The 17977-nt window shown below is 44.2% G+C and overlaps 1 protein-coding gene across 2 annotated transcripts in view; it reads right to left on the bottom strand.

The window, feature by feature from the left end:
* Positions 1-12432, bottom strand: part of camkvl (CaM kinase-like vesicle-associated, like) — a 28248-nt gene extending 15816 nt beyond the window's left edge. For both annotated transcript variants that reach the window (XM_029834112.1, XM_029834113.1), the window contains exon 1: positions 12153-12432. The gene's annotated coding sequence lies outside the window, so the exon portion shown is untranslated. The remainder of the gene's footprint in view (positions 1-12152) is intronic.
* Positions 12433-17977: the final 5545 nt, after the last annotated feature.

Here is a 17977-nt window from a genome sequence, read left to right as displayed (position 1 = left end):
GAACAAATGGACATTTACTAAAACCTCTTGCAGAAAAGCTCTCATCCACCAAGTCAGCGAGTAATTTTAAGCTGAGTTGAGCTCATTTTCAATGAAAAAAACCAAATCCACCTGACAATGTTGGTGAATAAAACAATCTGTGGCATGACATCAGTCATTAGTCTATTTGAATCTGCTGTTATTTGCAAACAGAACAGAAAGTTGCAGCCTCATGTCATGATGCTGTTGTTTTCTCCTCTGTTAAGTACAACTGCTTCATGGATCTTTCTGTTTCTTTGGATCTAAGGAAGAATTCGGATGAGAGGTTTTAATTTTCACTTTTTTTTTTACTGTTTATAAGCTCAATGAAACATTGACCAGAAAATTCTGCACTATAGCACAAAATCTGCAGTGTCAGAATGTCCAAATTAAGGTCACATATGAAGAATCACTGTTAGGGAATGCTCCCAAATGTAGAGTTTGGTCCAAGATACTGTAAAGATGTGACATACTGTATGTTGCATTCTCACAGTGGTTTTATGAAGTGAGACATTTACTTTATGTCATTGTGCCACTGGTTCAAACAAACCGCTGCTCGATGTGCTGATGCTTCAGCAGTATGAATAGATCAGAATTTTCTTATCCCTCAAAGTTCTTTGGCACTTCACTGATGGTTTGATTGACTGCTTTGTCGATAGCTGTGGAAGCTTGGCAAAAAAGGTGACACAAACCTAAATAACCTCCCAAAATCACACTTCTAGCTGGAGTTGATGGCTTCGGGCATGGATGGATGATTGCCGATGCCCAAAAAATGTTTTTTAAAAATCCCAAAAAATCAAGTGTCAAATCAAACACTTCCTTATCAACGTGTGTCCAGACATTAAGGATGCAGAACTGTTGAAGAGCCAAACCCAAGTAGAGTCTCAGCATCTTTGTTTTCAGTGGACACTTAATGTGGTGTCACTGTACAAAAGTGAATCTCAGGCGACAGCTGCTGCATTTGGGGAGAAAACTGCCCCATTTGCATTTTGGTATTTAGAGTTTAAAATGAGTGTCATGTATGTGAATAGTGCAGATGTGGCTCATTTTTCATAGGAAGTAACCTTGATTCTCCTATTTCACTTCTGATCTGTTTGTTGAAGGCTTGCCATCACATTACAATGACTGTATGTATGTATGTGTGTGTGCGTGTGTGTGTTTGTGTGTGTGTGTGTGTGTGTGTGTGTGTGTGTGTGTGTGTGTGTGTGTGTCAGGGGAGAGAAAAGAGACAGTGTTCATAAATATTTCTCCAGTGCTCCTCTTACTATATGAGAGAGATGCTCTCAATGTGTAAATGCTTGTACATGATTTATGCGGGTGATTTATAATATATTATTAACGCTCTCCATCTCTTTTCTTCTTTCCCATCACTCTCTTCCTAGCTCACTTTCATCCCCAGCATTGATTTTTGTTTTGACGCCATCTCAGAGACGAGGGGTTTTTTGCTCCATCTGTGGTGGTTCTGAGACTTGCACAAGATTAGTTTCCATGGCGGAGTTAGTTAACGCCAATGACTCACGCCCTGTTCATCATTTAGTGTATGAATTACAGATGGTATAGATCTGTAATGCATGTGTGTCTGCAGGATGTGCCCCGGGGCTATCCTGGTGAAGGGATTATGCCTGCTAGCTTAGCTGACAGAAAAGATGGACTCTGGAAACCTCCCTAGGCTTTTGCTGACCAATTTTGAGAAATGTTGAGAAAAATGTGGCTGGTAACACCTGATGGACAACAGTAGACAACAACAGTGGCCTGCTTACGAACTCTCCACGCCAGTAGAAGCCTGTCTGCTACCAGGATGTGGAGCGTTTCTAATGCAGAGACTAACGGCCAATCACAGCAAGTCTGAGGGGGTTGATCAGAATGTGGCGCAAATAAACAAATGCAACTTAACTTAGTAACTTAATATGAAGCTTTTTGTGGAGCCAAAACATTGGCCCCACTTTAACGGGTTTGTTTGTCATTATCCACCGCGTTTATCTTCCAAATGAGTTTAAAGGAGACAGGCTCAGTAGTTTAGTGTTTGAAGACAAAACAGCCTCCAAAACAGCTGTTTGTTTCGGTTCAGCACGATTTTCAGCACGAGTTTTAGTCCTGTGAGCTTTTCTGAGATCCTGTTCACATCGGCGGTGATTTGAGGCCTGAAGGCTTTACTCTCACACACAGACACACACACACACACAGACACGCACACACGGTCTCGTAAAATTGTGTATGACAGGTGCTGCGCAACAGTTTGTGTTTTTTTAGGAATATTTGGAGACAGCGCGTGCACACTGCTGTTGGGAGTTATGCTATTTCTGCACACCTTCCGCGTCCGTGCATGTTTGTGCCTGATGAGAACAAATCAGCAATAGCGCGAGTATTAACATGAAAATCAGGTCATTTGGTCTCAGGGGAAAGTTAGAGTGGGAACGGCAGACAGACGGAAGGTTATGAGAGCAGATGATGCTAAAGACGGCGAAGGGGGATCAGTAAATAAGAGGAGAGAGGAGGAATTCCTGTGTGGACGATGGAGCCCGTACAAACCAATGCCATATTCATAATCACTCACCGGTGATGCTCGCCAACCACCCGGCGGGCCAATGTGATGACAAAATAAGAGCAGCTCATTAAAAAATTCTGGTTATCAGAGAAAATAACGGCAAGCAAAACGCTCCGTCTTTCCTTCATACAAAGCAGCTTTAAGAATGGCGAGTATAAATGCTTTGATCTTGATTTGCTCAAAATATACAACACAATTTAGGGCCTCACTTTTATTCTGAAAATACCCGATGAAACAACGCAACCTATCGCCCGATAACGATGCACTGGTTGTATGACACATCTGACGCTAAAGCATCACTTTGAAATGCAGGAGCTCTTTTAATAAGAATCACTTCTGAAATTCCCATAATGCCTCCATCTGTCTATAAGACATTCATTTTTGAGGGCTTACTTTAAGGAATTCTAATAAAAAATAACATTGAATTGGAAGACTAAAAAATGAAAAGGGTAGTCAGGACATGCTAATCAGAGTCATACACTTGAACAATTTATCTTTTAGGTTTCTGCCAGCAGCGTCACATCAAGTAACATCAGTGTTTATCTCAGTGTGCTTGGGGATTATTCTTTAGAAGATTATTCTTTAAATGATTAATATTAAAAACAAACAAACAAAATACAAGGACTTGTTTGAGAGAGAGAGGCAAACCAGTGGGATGAGACTAAATGAAAATCAAAAGTGAAACCAAGGAAAAGCTGAGCGCTGGTCCCAGGGAGGGAAAAGGCAATATTGAAATAAGGAAAATGAGCTGGTGATGAGGACGGGAACGTGGCAGCATGAAGAATGAAGCCAAACCATGGAAGATGACAGATATAAAGAGCATGGGGCCATGGAAGTGAGAACGTTTCCGTGAGAAAGTCAGCAGTGCCTGTTAAGAGAAAAAAAATGCAGTGTTTATATGAAATATTCAGTGTGATAGAAGACTACAGGCGTAAAATCCTCTCTCCTGGAGAGATAGTGTGGGGAGGGGCTTAGAAGAGGAGGAGAAGAGAGGGAAGTTTTGGAGTCATGAAGCAGGAGAGGTCTCCATGAAGGCTATGGAGCTGCGTGTAGGACAAGCTGGCTGCTATTTTTATGCAGTATGTGGGTATATTGTTCACACGTATGGAGGGCAGTATACCTGTGCAGCATGTGCACAAGCTAGTCATTTACCATCGCTCTTCCAAAGAGAGATCCATTCTGCACATTTCTGTTTCTAAAAATTGACCTCAGAAGTGCATAATTATGCTTCTGAATAGAGCTGTTGATTCAAATTTGAGTTTTGTGTTGACTGTTGAGAAAATAACCAACGTGATTAAATGGAAAACGCGTCAATTATAACCTTTGCCAACCGCAAAAAAAAAGCCTTTCTGGCCCTAACCAAGGCTTCCTGGAGTGACCATTACAACCAACATCTGCACTTTTGGCAGCAGAAGGTAATGGGGTCAGCACCGGATGATGAACAAAACACACCCTTATCAATATTTACAGAGCTTTCCCCTCCCCTCCTCTCAGTGGCCGATGGAAGCGGAGCCGTTTATTACCATTTATTTCATAATGATGACAATGATTTGTTTCATATGATCACATTTTTGACTTTAACACCCATTTTTAGTGGGAGTTGCTAACAGTCATATCAATATTTCCATTAGCTTCATGTAGATATATGCAGCTATAGTACTGATGCTAACAAGACTGGTTTCTTTTCCAGTTTAACCATACCAATCGTTCCCTAACTGTAGCAAAACAAAGTTACCAAAAAATCCCAGTTCATGTGTGCAGCCCTTCAGGTACTTTGCAGGTTTCCTCAGGCACGGTTCCTGGTAAATGATGAAACCCAGTACGGCAGCTCTGGCTTCACTCGTTTCTCACTAAAATGCTGAGCAGAACTTTGAAAAAAAGCCATGGAGTAAGATCATTCTTTTTTTGATGCAAGTAGGTGGCTGACATTTAAAACACATGCTACTCTCCTTTGTCTGGTGAGACAGGAATGGGAAAAAAAGAAAGAATGGATCAGAGAATATGCGGGTGATGACCCAACAACCATGTGACACCATTCAAGATTTGCATTCCTCAAAAAAAAAGTCAGTCAGTCCATTGTCATGCACACAATTTATAATTCAGCAGAAAGGAAAACACAATACACTGAGGACAGAAGATGGGAAGATTCCCCATGGCGACAAAGTGGGCGGTAAGACTAATCTGAAGAGACACTTGAAGGCGAAGCAGACTGCCCTGCTGTTTGTGTGGATTAGCCAGTTGACTGGAATGTTGTGTGATCAATTCTTAATGACGAATATGTTTAAGCGCTGCAGATCAGGATGGGCGGGACGGCAGGAAATGTGTTTCGCATGCTGACATCGGCATGCAACAGCCAAGGCAGACGAGAATTGGCCGATGACGTGTCGACAGAGCCGTGGAGCAAATGAAATTGAGAGCCTTCCTGGTGCGGCGCTCTTAGACGTATCAGAGAAACTGTATGACACCATTTTATAAACCCACAAACGATTCCTTCATATCGCAAGCTGGGGGTTAAAAATGGATCAGCTTTGTTCTGGCATCATAGTGTCAGACCCCCTACCTCTGCATGACAAGGACTAAGTGCATTTACACTGCAAACATGACTGTACATTTAAGAAAAAAAACCCACAACGTCCATAGACACACACACGAAGACAGATACCAAAAGGCTCTATAAATACAGTGTGGAGGTAATGTTCGTCGTGTAAAGTAGGCGGATTAACTGGAACCAGGTCAGAGCAAAGGCAGAGCATGTTTGAGCTTTCTCCTCTTCAGCTGCCTTTCTCCTAGTTTTTCTTGATTCTGCATTTCTCACCCCCCCCCCCCCCCCCCCCCCCCCCCCCCCCCCCCCCCCGCCCCACACACACCAAGGCTGCTAAATGTCCTACGGAGACGTCCAATTATTCTGTACTGATGCACATTTATAATAGAGTATTGGTATGTCCTGTGAGCATCTGGCTAACGGAACGATTAGCACATCTCAACGAAAGCCAATACAAGTCACCACGTGAACTGTTCCCCCGGGAGGGAGGTGAGGAAAAGGGAAGGTCGCAAAGTGTTGGGCAAAGAGCGAGCGTTGGGGAGGAAATATGCCTTTGTTTTCGGGCGCCTCGGTATTAAACTCATCCATCCTCAGAGACCGAGGAGGGAGGGGGCAGATGAGAGAGAGGATGCACAAAGTGTGGAGAGCATTCCTCCACCTGTAGCTCCGGCTCAACTGGATCACACAATGTGAGGCCTGGGACTATGACCCCCACCCCCCCAATTTAAAAGGGTGTTTAAAAGCACTAATCAGTCTCTCTCTTTCTCTGCATTCTCTCCGATAAAGCCCTTTTTTTTCAACTTGAAAAGACCTTAAAGCCCGTCATCTACGTTCAGGAGGACAGCTACCAGAGGACGAGGGTGACTAAATTTGGCAGCCAGTGTTATTATTGGATGGGGAGAAACATTTGAAGGACTGATACAGAAGTGGCAATTTGGATCCGCCTTTACAACAGCTTGGGGTGTTACGTAAGGGGTGATGTAGCCGAGGCTGGAGGAGGAAGAACACATCATTAGTCCCAAGGCCAATAAAGCAGGCAATAAGTGACTGCGACTCGGAGCGACAGCCTTGATATTAACTTATAATTACTGCTGTGCTTTATGTATGCGCCTTTTTAAAATCTGACACAGGGCAGGATACAGTTATTCATACTTCAAGATTTTTATTTGGGCCTTTTATGTCATTTTCTCAGCTGTGTCCGGGGCATTTCCTGCAGAACCAGATTACCAGTTTAGATACTTTGTTTAAAACAAAGTTTGTTTTATGGACAGAATTTCTAGGTGCAGTCATGGTGTTGAGGGGGTCCGGTTTGGTGACCTCAGGATCGGGTCTCTGCTTTTTGCAGATGATGTGGTCCTGTTGGCGTCATCGGCCCGTGACCTCCAACTATCACTGGATCGGTTCGTCGCCGCATGTGAAGCGGCTGGAATGAAAATCAGCACCTCCAAATCCGAGGCCATTGTTCTCAGCTGGAAAAAGGTGGAATGCCTTCTCCGGGTCAAGGAGGAGATCCTGCCCCAAGTGGAGGAGTTCAAGTACCTCGGGGTCTTGTTCACGAGTGAGGGAAGAATGGAGCAGGAGGTCGACAGGCGGATCGGTGCGGCGTCCGCAGTAATGCGGACGCCGCACCGGTCCGTTGTGGTGAAGAGAGAGCTGAGCCGAAAGGCGAAGATCTCAATTTACCGGTCGATCTTCGTTCCTACCCTCACCTATGGTCATGAGCTTTGGGTAATGACCGAAAGAACAAGATCATGGATACAAGCGGCTGAAATGAGCTTCCTCCGTAGGGTGGCTGGGCTCTCCCTTAGAGATAGGGTGAGAAGCTCTGCCATCTGGGAGGAGCTCGGAGTAGAGCCGCTGCTCCTCCGCGTTGAGAGGAGCCAGATGGGGTGGCTTGGGCATCTAGTTAGGATGCCCCCTGGACGCCTCCCTGGTGAGGTGTTCAGGGCATGTCCCTCCGGTAGGAGACCCCCGGGAAGACCCAGGACACGTTGGAGAGACTATGTCTCTCGACTGGTCTGGGAACGCCTGGGGATCCCTCCGGATGAGCTGGAAGAAGTAGCTGGGGAGAGGGAAGTCTGGGCCTCTCTTCTTAGGCTGCTGCCCCCGTGACCTGACCCTGGATAAGTGGTAGAGGATGGATGGATGGATGGATGGATGGATGGATGGATGGATGGATGGATGGATGGATGTTTAAAACAACCACAGCTTTTGGCACCGGCGGAAAAACCCAATTAACAGGTGAAGGCACGTCTCGGACGGGTGGAGTGTGTTAGAGCACCTACTTGGCCTCCAAAGGGACAATTGGAGGGAACAGAATTGTTCAGTTGGAGGGAACAGAAGTGTGTCACAGTGGCTGGAAGGTCTCCTATCAGTGCTTCTAATCCCTCTCTAAAAAAAAATGGCCACTGGGAAATACTCCATCTTTTCTTTCCGTCTAGCTGTCACACTTTCTCTCTTTCCTGCCTCCAGAGCCGCAGGGAGAGGGAAATACATTAGGAGGTCTTTTATGTTTCAGCCCTCTACATAATTACAAGCACCGGAACACTGGTTAACTCACTAATTTAAAACAAAGAGCAGAATCACACCCATTCATCTGCACAATTAAGGTGGCTCTGAACCCCAGTGAAGTGAAAGAGCTCTTTTTAACCACGTGACTGATGGCTGATGGAAGCAAAAGTACGGATTTAATGGTTGAATTTTTGTAAAACAGGCTTTATTTCGAATTTGTCAGTCAGATTTCAAAGCCTGAACTCCTCCTGGGTTTATTAAAGGTCAGTGTAACTCGCCGACTCACCTTAAAACATAATTTCTGATTCTACATTCCAGTCAGCTCAAATGGAACTGGTGAGCACAAGCCGTAGACCGTGACCACAGAGGAGCCGCAGCTTGAAATAACAGTATAGATTTCATTGTTATAACCCTGCATGTGTGTGTGTGTGTGTGTGTGTGTATTGTGGCTGACATTGTGTGTCGGTGTATCAACAAACGTGTATTACCTCTGTCAGGGAGTACTGGCCAGTGCTCCTGTTTTACTATCTTTATCTCCATCTGCAAAATGTTAGAAATTCTGTAAAAGGAGTTTCTGGCTCAGGATCACTTGGTAATATTTTGGTTTCCAGGAGGGATTCCTGCCATCGGAGATGTGTTGTGTTTATTTTCCTTCCTCTTAACTGTAGCATTGATAAATCCGCCAGAATCAAACGAGTCATTGACTCATTTAGAGTTAGCTAAACACTTGTGCAAAATGCCCAGTCCAAGCGGTTGATGGAAAACTTTCCATCATGATAACATCCTGCATGAGTCACAATTCTGATGTCTTGTCTAATTAAAATGTTATTAACTAGAAAACCAATGCAACCAATGCACAAAACACTCCCCTGCTTGTTGCTGATTATTACTGGGTGACGTTGGTTGCCTCATTCTGGCTTTGTGAATGAAGGGGCTGATGTCAGCATGATCCAATAAACCCACTTAAACTGCTGTATGGTAAACAGACTTCCAGCATTATGACTTCTGTGTAATAACAGCTGCTATTACTGTAATGATCAGGTGTCCTGCAGACAGAATCTACTGTATTAAGCTCATTAACCCTAATGTATATTTCAGATGCTTTTTTTTGCAAGCTCAGCCACAGACATTTCATCCCCAAATTACTTGGTTTTGTTTGGTGGTGATGTCTGGAAAGAGTCCTGCTTCTTCTAAACTACCGCCCTTTCAGTGCGATACAGACCACTGTGGGCTTGGGAACCTTTGATTAAATGTTTGTGGAGTTCCCCAGATCTGTGCCTGGACACCGTCCTGTCCCTTAGCTCTGGATGCAGCTCTTCTTCCCCCATTTCTTGAATTTCAAAGCAAAGAAATTCTTATTATCAATCTTATCATATTCTGAAGAGCAATAAAGACATGAAATGTTGAATCCTAGAAGTAGCATATTCTTTTACTTGAGTGGTTTCCGTACTAAACTGCCCCAGGATGTACTTAGAGGTCATACTCCTCTGACAGCACCTTTTATTATAAAAAGGGAAAGGACATTTTTCTTGCATTACTGCCACGTGTCACGAAAATACACCGAATAGCTCCGGATGATAGATGGCTACATAATGCATGTGGAGGGCTCAGCTGGAAGAGGCTGAGAGCAGATGAGATGGGAGGAGAGCGAGTGAGTGCAAGAAGGCAGAAGATGAGCAAGGAAGGGCAGGACATGAGAAACCCCTGGCACCAAACTCAGTTAAGGGGAAGAAACAAACATATGCTGTGTGTGCAGTTTATCCCGAAATGCACCAAGTGCAACACAGGTGGTGTGTCCTGAGGAAAGAAGCGAGGAATGTTTTCGTCCTAAATATTCTCTGTTTTTTATGTGAAAATGACCCTGACCCACACCGGTGACGGAGCGAGTGCGTCTTCGGATGGACGCACCTCTTCATCGGCAGTTTTGGACGCAGTGGTCTGAATTGCAGCGCAGTCTTAGTAGGAAGCGGTTAAAAATCAGAGGGTCCTAACTACATCCTCTGTTATCAGCCATTACAGGATGCCATCGTGATATAATGGGATATTGATGCCCGCATTGCAGCATCATCATCCGCGCGAGGCCGGCTTTAGATTTCCCATTGGTGTAGCAGTAAATCTGTTAAAATGACTTATGTGTTTTGGGGCAGAGTTCGTGCATGCGGCGCTCTTTCTCTCTGGCAATCAATAAGTAACATTGAAATGTTTCTTTTTTGTCCCGTTCTTGCGAGATTTTACCCTTTGTACGAGCAGATTTACCTCTGTCTCCATCCAGGCTGCTGTGAGTCCACTTGAGGAACTACGTGGGCTGATCCTTCTTACTGTACACGTGAGAACCGCTCGTCCTTTAGGCCACGTCTGCTTCGCCGTGACAGGAGAACCCTTCTATCGATGTGGTAACAGCTACGTTAATTAACCTCGATGAACTGTTTTGGTCGCCCTCGTGAGCTTGTAAACAGTCAAAACTCACTGTTCCATTTAGCTGAGTTCAAGATACAGAAATACGCCGCTTATGATGTTTAATTACACGACCTTGAGCCTGTGTCAGCACTTCCTCGTTTACTGAGTGAATATATCCCACTGGTTAATTAAACTATGCATTTTTAATACGCACGTCAGCAGAAAGTAAAGCAACTATTGACGCTGACCAACGCCTTCAATAAGATTTGGTTTTTCTGAAATGTTAAGGAAGTTTTTAAGCTGCCTTAAAAATCAGCACCCAATCGACAACAATGTGCTGACCCTCAACTCTTCAGCTTTCCACGTGACGCGAATTTAAACCCACTCGCGTATTACAGTATCGTTTTTCATGTTTGATGATTAATAAATGCAGCTTTCAATATGTTTCATCATCAAGTCAAAGGTCGTCCATCTGAAAATCTCCAAAATGAGTTTCGGTCTTTAAAAGGACAAGCAGGGAGTGTCAGTGTTTTCCAGTGAAAAGCAAAGCGGAAGAGTAAAAGGAAATTTGATTATGACATATGAAGAATAAACCACAAGGGGAAAAAAAGAGCGCACAAATGATTTGAAAGCCTTTTATCCTTTAGGGTGCACCCTGTCAGCAAAGTCTAGATGAGGTCTCCGGAGCTCAGACAAAATGCTGCAGCTTACAGGTTGTCTGGAAGGACAGCAGCTATGAAGAGGCAGGCGGAGGTGAACAGCAGCATCGAGAGCTGGTTGAAGTCATGACGTGACACAGGCAGCTCGCGGTTCAGGTGTGAACCGGGAGCGGCACCTGAAACGTCACCTAATGTGTGGTGAATCATCCAAGAAGCTTTTTCCCCAACTAAAGACCCCCCCCCCCACCACCAACAAAAAATACACACACACACACACACACACACACACACATACACACACACACACATATATATATATATATATATATATATATATATATATATATATATATGATTGTGTGTATATATATATATATATATATATATATATATATATATATATATATACATAAAAAATAAGCAGATCTCATGAGCAAAGTGATGCAAACATCCCATTTCTCACCTTTCCCACCCCCATCTTGCCCTCTTTTTGTCATCGCTGCCTCTTTTCCTCAGACACGTTCTTGATTCAGCATCCTCCCAGTGTCTCTCTGGGGGTGCAGTGCTGGGGTAGCCTACCCCACATTTCCTCTGATCTTTTCCTCTTCTCTCATCTGCTCCCCTCGTTTATCACGAACTCATATAGAGCAAGTTAATGAGGCCAGTAGATTGGACTTGCAGAAATGTCATATAGTTGTTGCGGCCGTAATAAGAAACAGAGTTCTGACACGCTTGTGTAAAATCGCTCACTCCGCTTGTCTCTTTCTGGCTGCTCTGCCACTAAAGTAGACTGCATGACCCATACGTTACCAGCAAACAGCTTCAAAATACTTAAGGTTGATCCAACATAAGCCAGCCTGCTGCCCATAAGCCAACCGATGGAGACTTGTCAACCATATTTGATGGATGATTAACATGTGGATGTTGGACACTGATCAAACATAAAGCATATTAAGAGGGCGATGATGGAGGACAGCTAAAAACATGTGATGAATGAAACAAACAAAAAAAGCCAGATCCTCCATAGTGAGTGGTAGCTATCATAGAAACATCATTCCTGTCTCCAATATTGAATAGAAAGCATATTTGGAATAGAAAATTAGCGGAGGGATAAAAAATAAATAAAACCACACTAAAGTTTAGTTGTTAGTGGCAAAAAAACCCCACAATCACTTGTTAATATCCTCCTCTGAAAAAAAAATCAACAAGTAAGTTGTCAATATCATCCATTACAGCCCAGTTTTAGCCTTCCGGGAAGTTTTATACATCTTTTCTGGGACATTTGGAGATTTCCGCTGCAGCTTTTTCACGGCGGCATCAGCGCGCCTCAGCACCAGCAGCACCAGCAGCAGCGCGCCCGTGAACGCGTCTTTCCCTCTCCTCCAAAAATCTTCCAATCTATTTGATTTAACCAGCGCAATCGTTCCTGTGGACCGTGTGCGTGCTAGAGTCCCGCAGGCTTTGAGTTTGCCAGCCTTACCTTGACTTGTAGCGCCTTGGAGAAGTGGAGGTGCGTGCGTCTGCAGCCCCCACCCCCCGCACTCCAGACCCAGAACTCTGCTCCCGGTCGCCGCTGTTGGTTTGTCAAAATGGGGTAAAAAAAAAATGTAACAGGTTTGTTTGTTTGTTTGTTTGCTGGCGTTAAAGGCGCGTCAGAGAGGTGCAGTAACCGAGGCTCGTGCTCTGGCAGCGTCTGTTCTCCGCTGAGGAATTACTTTGCTTGTTTCTGACTGCCGCCCTCCCTCCCACTGACTCTCACTCACTCGCAGTCTCCCACCCAAGAGAAATAAATAATCTTTCATCTCTCTCCCTCTCCCTCTCTCTGCCTCGCACAGTTGGGCATCTTTGAATAATGTGAAATCATTACCGAAGGCCAAAATGTGTGTGTCCTCCTCCGCCCCCTCCGTCCAGAACTCCGCACGTATGTGTGCTTTTTAAAAAGAGAGAGCACGCATGGTGCGTAAGTGGAAAGGTCGCTCCAGATGTTAGGATGCTGTAAAGCGGCGGATTGGGAGGGGTGTGGATTAAAGCGCGGGATTATAACTCAACGTTTATCATTTCATCCCGAGCGCCGGTGGCCGCGCATTGGTGGACAATGACATCAGTCTTTGGCAGACACGGGCAAAAAGACAGATTCACGTGGGTAGAGATGGAGAGAAAGAGGAGAGGAAAAGAGGACAGGACAAGAAGTGAGAGAACCGGGGAGAGCAGGGCTGTTTTGTAAGTCTGTTTCACGCAAAACTCAGTCCGTGCACGCATTGTTGTCTAGGTCTCATTGGGCCCTGGTTTGGTGTCCCCCACACACTGTCATCCAAATTTGGGTTTAGACCAGAAATGACGGGGTGAATTGGGATTGACTCTTTAGGTTTGGGTCAGACTGAAAGTGAAATTAATAGATGTGGGTGTAGCATCGACAAGAGGATCTGAGTTAGTGTGTGTGTGTGTTTGTAGTGGATACATACGTGCACACAGCCAAGACTGTGTGTGCCTGCATACTGACAGATGGCCACTGTAATGACGCAGGAACTATTGGGTTTTCTGTGTCTTTGAGTTTGGTTGTATGCCTGTATTCTGTATGCTGTGTGTGTGTGTGTGTGTGTGTGTGTGTTGGCTTCTATTCATGAAAGACCTTGAGTCTGCTGCAGTTCCATTTGCTGAGAATACAATCATACAAAGGTGTGTGCGTGTGTGTTTGTGTGTGCATGAGCGAGAGAGACAGAGGATGGGGGGGGGGGGGGGGGGGGGGGGGGGGGTCAGGAGTACTTGAAATAATAAGAATACAGAATTTGCATAAAGTCTCATTAGTGATGGTTTCCTGTGTCCCAGCACAGCTATACCAGTTTATCGGCACGTTTAATCTGATTGTGTTAGCGGCTCCATGTCAGCACAGCACCTCAAACTCAGTTCAGACCACATCTTTGGCTATTTGTGGACAAGTTCAGCTCTCTTGGTTGGCTGCCACGGGTCTGCGAGGTTATCAGCTGTTTGGCTTATTCTGGAACATTATATGGTTTAGTCCTCCGAGACTCATGCACACAACCCAAACCAAATATGTAATTTGTTTGGTATTTCTGCCTGTTTGCAGGAAGGTCTAAAAGTCTGCGACAGGTGCCTCTGGGGTGGCACATGTCAGACCAACTCACTGTTGATTGGAGGTCATAATTTGAGTGAACATTAGGATCACCGTTGTCACAACACCCAAGAAAAGCTGATAGGTCACTAGTTAATGTCAATTTACAGCCTGAATTTTCCCACGTTGGGAAATTTCCCACTTGCTGGGAAATTACTGGCTACACTGTAAATGCTACATTGTTTAGTGGTGAATTCAGAATTATGGAATAGCTTTGTTTTCAGCCCCTCTTTATAGATTTATTAATTAGTTTGGTCATTAAGTGGAGAACATGATGGAGGTTACAGCCAAAATAGCCGAGGAGCGATTTTAAGTATCATCCCCATCCTTGATCGCTCTTTGAAAGCGATTAGCATCAAACGTCACTGCCGTTGGGACGTCCAAACTGAGCCAGGAGACACGCTGGGGGACACACTCCTCCGCTGCGTCCAGTCTGTTCTCTCAGAGAGGAGAGGTCAACTAAACTGCCGATCTGACGCAAGAGCAGGAGTGCAGCTGTCAGGATAACGGCAAAACGTGCGCAGCTTCAAGGAGTCAGAGCAAACATTCCAAACGTGCCATTTGGAGTCGGCAGGCTTCAAGGCCACGGCAGAAGGAAGCCTGAGCTCTGGCTCTGCTTCACTCCCGTCCCCAGGCCAGACTCACTCTCACTGTTCTTCTTCAGTTCTGCACTTTTCTTCCTCAAATCTCGGCCTGCTCTCAGAGGATATGCGTGCTTTTACATGTCCTCACGGTGGCCTGTGTGTGTGTGTGTGTGTGTGTGTGTGTGTGTGTGTGTGTTCTTCAACACAAAGCAGATAATGAATCTTAGCTTGTGAATTTGAATAATTGTCAACTCGCGTCAGACTCAAATTCTCGCGCTCGTCTCCATGAGCCACCGTGGCCCTTGTTCAGTGACTTTAAGTCCCGGTTTTGAATGTTTAATTGTTTCATATACGCTTCTGTACACAGATTGATATGCAAATGTTCTTCCTCACAGGCTTAATATAAAAATTAAATCCTGATTATGACATTCACATTCAAGCCTTCGAGTTTTAAATTTGGCAACCAATAACATAATGCTATTAGCGCTGTGACCATCTACTGCCTGCGCTCCCTTACCACATTATTCCTGTACAGGGAAACACACACGTTCTCGGTCCGCATGCATCTTCTGGACCGTTTCCCGCTTCCCTCTTTTGGAAGCTTGCCCTCCCCTTCTGCCACCGCTATCCCCCTCACCCACCTTCTCCTCTTTCCTTTTTCTACCTCGTTCGCTCACTCACGCCTGTTTTTTTTCTGCCTGTTTCCAACACCTTGTTGCATAAAGGTTATGGGTTTTATCTATTTCACTGCATTTGTGTCTGAAACCTTGATTCTGTTCCCTCCCTCTGAGATTTATACACTCAGCTTGACTCTGGTTGATGTGGCTAACACAATAGTCTGAGCTCTAATGTTTGAGAAAGAAATAATCCAGAAAAATGTCTCCCAAATGCTTATCGTAGCATCAGAGTGGTGGCCTTAATTGGCTCAGCTATATTTGAGCTGTAATGTAGGCCGGGCATTGCCTCCTTGACTTTAACACTGGGAAATATTAGCATATCTTTTGAAATCAATAGAAGTCAGGGAGGGGAAAGAGAGGGGAGGCAGAACAAAGAGGAAGGAGCCGTGACTTCAGTGGACTCTGTTTCATTAAATGTGTTTTGAATAAAAAGTGAATCGTTTCCCCAAATCTTTTTCCCGGCATGCTAGCAGTGCGAGTGGCGGCATAACTCATTATTTTAAAGGTCGTAACTGAGCGGAGTATTGGATTGTTGGAAGTCTCAGCTGGATGCCACACTATGAGCAGTTTTAATATTACCCAAACCAGAGCGAAGGTGTCTTTGGGGGTGTCTGAGGGGCTCTTCCTGGATTGTGGTCACATCACGGCTGATCAGTGATGTTTTTAATGCCTCTTGAGTGTGAATAATGGACAGAGATTATCCACTGAGGAGCATCAGCATCCCTCATCTTCTTTTTACTGGCCTAATTTTGGCTTTAAATTGTGATTGCACATAGAGCTCTAAAATTTAATTTGCTGCTAATGCTTGGTTGTTGTTTTGTTGTTCTCTTTCATCACTTGTAGAAGAACACAGACATGCTAATATGTATGTAATTAAGGTTTAAGGCCTGGATTTTCATCAACATATCAATGTTGTTTGAAATTATAAACCACCAGCTCGACTAAGCTGTTTTCACAGACCACCAGTGCACGTCTCAGAGGTCGTTAAGGATGGCATTGACAGGAATTCTAAGGCAGCAAACATGTTGGAGCAATTGCACTCTCATAACTTTCTGTGTAATAAGACCCTGACAAAGGAGGTAAGGCCTCGGCTGGAAGCAAAGGGCAGGGGTAGGGGCTTATCCTTAATATTCTAAATTAGGCAGTATTTAATGGTGACAACTGGTGGGTTGGGCACACAAATTCTGTTTAATGGGTTAATAATTATCAAGTGTTGAACTTTAAACACTTATTGAAAAATGTAATTTGGTTTGAACTTTCCCCAGACGCTCCCTGACAAACACAGGCGAAGGAAATGCATGGCAGCGTTGTAATAAAAATAAACCTACGTGGCAGTCCTCGCACTCGGAGGATACAGCGAACAGAAGGTGTGAGAAAGTGAGCCGCACATGTTAGCGGTGCAACCTCTTCCACAACTGGGTTGATTATTTTAAGCTCCACAAGATTGATTCCGCTGGCCCTGTGGGGGCATGTGTGAGTGAACGGGAAGGTGCAAGTGAAATTCACAAAAAAAAAAAAAAAGGGACCTGAAACCAAAGTTGGGACAGGAGAGCTCTCAGATCAGGGAGGGGAAGGGATGCTGGAGTCTCCTGATTCCTCAGGTTATTAAAAAAGAGCGACATGTCAAGGACACCACTGATGATGTGGGCCAAACCGTCTCTCCTGTGGGGCGCCAGGGTTATTCAAAACAAGTACGCCCAAAAGTTAACGCTCAAGACAATTGACATTCGACCTTGGGATTAAAATTAATCAATGCTTGATGGCTCTGTGCCTCAATCCTAATGCGCATGTTCACCTTCTTTCCGTCTTTATTGAAATGTGAAGAGGACTTTGCCCAAACCAAGGAAGCCACTCACTGACGCCTACACAGCTGTGGTGCTTCAGTACACCGAGAGGCAAATCTTGTACTCTTTTGCTTGCTTCATTGTTTTCTATCCTGAATATCAACTATTACAGACTCTGTAAACTCACAGCTGAAAAACGATCAGCGTGTTGCAGCATTCATTGTACCCATAGTACATGGCAATTACATTTTTATGGACAGAAAATAAAATAGGAAAAACAGAATGTTTCCTCTGCGGCGTTTTCATAAAAAAGCCAGTACACAACATTTTGTAGGCAATTTGCATTTCTGTGACATAGGACCATTTTCATTATACAGCTGCCACATCTGGCTTTAACAGTGCGGAGTTAATCAACGATGTTGTTGGGGGCTATGCATATGAAGTAGACTTTGGAGCCCATTATTCTGTTTACAGCATCCAGGCAACAAACAGGAGTCGTTTATGAGGGGTAATGTTTGTCTGCCATCTATTGGACAAACTGGAATAAAGCATTCAAGACTTCGTATTGTGCAGTTCCAGCAGGAGGCTCCAGGGGGCGGATGTGATGCACACTGACTACTCTCCACTTTAATTTAAGCCAGCTAATACTCCTATACATGCGTTACCAATAGCTAATAGATTCTTCAAGATTATTATATTTTCATAGTCATTTTAGTTTGTTTCTCACATATTTAAAACAATGTATCCTTATGTGTTGTTGAATGCGGAAGGGATGTGATATAGTGTCAGTCAACGCAGAGTTTTATTTAATATGAGACTATACAGCAGATTGCACAGAGAAGATAAATACAGAGCTGGAGGTTATAAAAAGGGAGGAGAGATGCTGCTATTTAGCAGTAAAAAAATAAAAACGATATTTTCAAGAAAGCATGCTACATTTTCAAAATTTTGAATAAACCCTTTCATCAAACCTATAGGAGATTTTTTGAATGGGGTTAGGGATTTAAAATAAATAACAAAGAAATATTTCTGAAGCAACACCGCTCCTTCCCAGCATGCATCATGGCATGGACCGCGCGTCTTTTCCTAGATAGTAAAAATGAACAATTCGAAAATAGATTTATTTCACG

This window comes from Takifugu rubripes, chromosome 3 (assembly GCF_901000725.2).
Source record: "Takifugu rubripes chromosome 3, fTakRub1.2, whole genome shotgun sequence".
Taxonomy (NCBI): Eukaryota; Metazoa; Chordata; class Actinopteri; order Tetraodontiformes; family Tetraodontidae; genus Takifugu; species Takifugu rubripes.
The sequence above is the reverse complement of the archived record's forward strand: the minus strand, read 5'-3'. Positions and strand labels throughout refer to the sequence as shown.